Genomic DNA, 4,078 nt, shown 5'->3' on the forward strand with positions numbered 1-4,078 from the left:
CAAGTTATTCTGAATCAGTATGTAGGTAACTTTAGCAAAGCTGATCAGGAAACCCTGATTATATGTTACAATACTTTCAGTTCTTGACATATAGGGATGGCCATGAAGGGTGTAGCTGCATTACGAACACAAGATCCCCTTATTTCATTCTAAAATTGGATTAGTCTGCATGGTATGTTTAGAACATAATTTTGTCTGAACAGAGACTTTCCGCATTTTGAGTGTTGTATGGTACCAAACACATGGATGCTTAACAAATAATAGTGTAAAAAGGTGTGCCTAGGCCAAATTATAGGTAATTTATCACTCCTATTCCCTTTAAATGCTTAAGGTGTGTGATGAAACTATCCTGGATATAAATTCAAGTTATGTAATAATGTAAATACTAGAAATATAATTATGGTTCCATCAAAACATTTATACTATTTCCAAATGTTATTCTTTCATCATATTATGAAACACAGTTCATTTTAGATAGATTATGATTAAATAGGCTAGGAGTAAGAGGTGGAATGAGATCTTCAGACCTTGTTTGCCACATCACTACTGCAAAATGAGTGCTTAAAAGCATTTACTAAACATTATGCTTATAGGTGTAACACCATAGATCCAAAAAGATACTGAAGATTACTCAACCTATATGAAAACAGAGAGAAAATATTTAAAACAGAACATTACAAACCTACATTTCCCCCAACCAAGTAGCACATTAACTGTGACCAAACTATTAGATGCCCCCAAAAGTTACATTTACCTTTCAAACATTTTTATGGTTACGTAGGGAAAGGAAGCCTTCAGATTACATTGATTGAACCACCATCATCTGTGAACTTTAAAGTTTAATTGGCTGAAATCCTAGCTCCAGTGTCAAAACTCCTATTGACATAAACAGGGCCAGAATTTCACTTATCTGAGCATCAGATTCAAGCAATTTAGCTAAGAATTGGCTCACTGTGCACTTTAAAGCCCACGCTTCATTATTCACTTTGCATGGTTGAGCCCTTTGAAAAATATGTTAAATTTCCTTGAAGTATAGATTTTATTTTGAAATTTTGCTAGAAACCATGGGGTTATTTGGCCTTCTACTATTATTGTAATTTATTAATAATTATTATTGAACAGATTGCAGGAGTGCATAGAGGCCTTAATCAGGATCAGAACTCCACTGTGCTAGACTCTGTGGCTTGGATCCTCAAGGGATGTAGGCATCACAATTCCTAACATTTAGGTGCCTAAAAAATCACTGGAATCCACAAAGCATGAATCAGGGCCTTGGCTCCCTATACAATGCACGGGGGATATAGGTGCTTAAGAATGGGATCCACAAAAGCCAGCATGCTAGGTGTGAGCTTCCTAAACTAGCCAATGGGAGATATCCATTAGAGGGGTGTACCTTAGATGTTGAACTTCATGAGGGGGCATGGGTTAAGCCTGGACTGGAGAGAGGCACCTATCTCAGCTCACAATCCACAACTGGGAACTTCTCGCTTGGAAGCAGGTAGTTTAGGTGCCTAACCTGTTTCTTTCAAGAATGCTGCCTAGCTCCAGACAGAACAACTGGAGGAGGTAACCTCCATCATAACCCTTAGGCCCGCAGTGGTTAGGGTAAGATGTGGGAGACCAGGGTCAATTCCCACTGCTCCCAGAGAAGGAGAAGGGATTTGAATAGAGGTCTCCTACTTCTGTCATGAATGCCCTGATAACTAGGCTATAGAGTTATTTCCTCCCCCAGTGGCCTAATTAATATTTAATACGAAGTGGAAAGCTTCACCAAGAGATTGAGACTCACATTAGAATAGCCCATAGCCCACTGAGATGGGTAACCTCTGTTCAAACTCCTTCTCCTCATCAGACACAAGGTGGGAATTGAAATGGAATAGGCATTGCTCTGCCCATCGCCACCTGGTTTGATGATTGCACTGGGGTTTAGGAGTGAGATGGGTGTCCAGGTGCCTGCTAGAGCAGCAGCGTACATGCCCAGAGGCAGAAACTTAGGCCTGGTCTACACTGCTGCTTAAGTCAATGTCAGTTACATCGCGCTTCTCGGGGAGGTAGAGTACTGAAATTGACAGGAGAGTGCTCTGCCATTGACTCATCACGTATTCACCAGATCCGCTAAACTGATGCAGCTGTATTGATTGCAGCAGTGCCGATTTAACATGCAGTATACACAAGCTCTCAGGCTCTGAAGGAACTTTTACATTAGGACTTTAGGTGCCTACATGCAAGGTGGATTGATTTAAATCACCAATTTTAATCATGGTTTAAATCACCAAGCAGGAAACCTTGATTTAAATAATTAATATAAATCGTGTTTTGCATTTGTACTTTTTAATTATTTTCCTAAAGAAAGGTTGATTCTCATTAGTTAGTACTCTTAAAACATGTTATTTTCATCTAAATATAATCTTTGGTGCTTCTCTTTACTAACCAGTAGGATGTAATATATCTATACATATTTATTTAAACAAGTATATAGCTTAATTTACATTTATTCAGATTCTTATTTTTTAAATATTTTATCATGTTAGAAAATGATGAATGATACATCTCTTATTTACCAGATTATTTATTTTTACTTGTGATGTGTATCAAGCTCTCTTTGGATGGAAATTCAAATTTAATTTAAAAGTGCACTGAAACAGCTTTTTAACTTTTTTATTAAATAAATCTACCTTACGAGTGCTGAATACACAAGAAAAAAGTTTATCAAAATATGTTTTGCATTTAAAACTGATTTATTAAACAAAGGAAATATTAACTGTAGTTAATGAATTGAACTGATTGTTTCTAGTCATCGTGCCCTTTGAGATTTTAGAACTAGTAGATCTCATTCTCTCACACCTAGTTTTTATTCTTCAAGTAGAAGAGGGTAAACAAGCTTTCCTGCTTTTTCAACTCCCAATTGGCAGCTCAACTTTGAATGAACTAGTCACTGAATTTAACTAGCTGAATAAACTGAAATGAGGAAAATATTCTCTCTGCAATTGCAGAAGAGGCTACTGCTGTCAGAAGCTGGTTTAGTATTTCAACAAACTTTGGTTCCAGTTACTTCCACCAGTTCATGGGTATGGTTTTCTTGAAAACCTGGCAGCAAGTTTTAATAGCTTATAATAATTTTAGCCTTCAACATAGGTTGTCACTTTCAAATGTATTTTTAAATAGGTTTAGTTTTTAAAAATAAATCTGAATTTAATTTAAATACAAAATATCTAATTTAAATAAGTTTGATTTTTTTGGTTTCAGAATATTGATTTGTTTTATCTCTTTGCCTCCAGGGTTAGGTGACAGCTGAGAGGGGATTTTGTAGATGGCAGTGGTGCTTAAAACTGGGAGTTTAGGAACCTAAGCCCCGTTGTGGCGCCCATACGAACTCAAGAGATGACAAAGCCACAGTCCAGAGTTGCTCACAAACTAGAGGAGTAATCTCTTCCTAAATTTATAGCATTCTGCTATGAAGAATAGTGTGGCTCTTCCTGAGAAAATTACTTTCACTGAGCAACAGGCAAGTCACTTTATAGTATGAAACCATTTTTTGCTAAACATTAAACAATTAGGAATATCAATATCTCTCTTTAGTATAAATAATTAAGACAAATTAAAAGAACTCAGTGCATACTTCCACCTTTGCTTTATGTAAAATCTTCTTTTTGTTAACCAAGAGTAAATAATTGATTAAAACAAAAAGGATAAGAACATAAAACAAAAATGTACTTCAGATGAAAAGCTTACCGTGTATTTCACTTGAGCACTTTCACTCTCAACAGGTCATGATGACATCTTTCTAACACATTCCTGTCTCTTCTTCTGCATAGTATGGTCTAGATTTGTTTCACGTAACTGCAACTAGTGATACATTTTGGGCCAAATTTTAAAGAGGCCTTGCCCCGGCATATGTCTGTTTGTGGAAGTGCACATTTAGATGTCGAATTACCTGACTACTGGGTGCAGTCAAATATCTAGGCATCTAAATGGCTATAACTTGCACATACAGCTGATATCACCCTAAAAAAAAATTAGTCCAGTTGAGCCTCTTATTTTTTGTTTCATACCCATTGGTCATAGAAATGTAAGGTGA

The sequence above is a fragment of the Gopherus flavomarginatus genome, chromosome 3 (genome assembly GCF_025201925.1).
Source record: "Gopherus flavomarginatus isolate rGopFla2 chromosome 3, rGopFla2.mat.asm, whole genome shotgun sequence".
Classification (NCBI taxonomy): domain Eukaryota; kingdom Metazoa; phylum Chordata; order Testudines; family Testudinidae; genus Gopherus; species Gopherus flavomarginatus.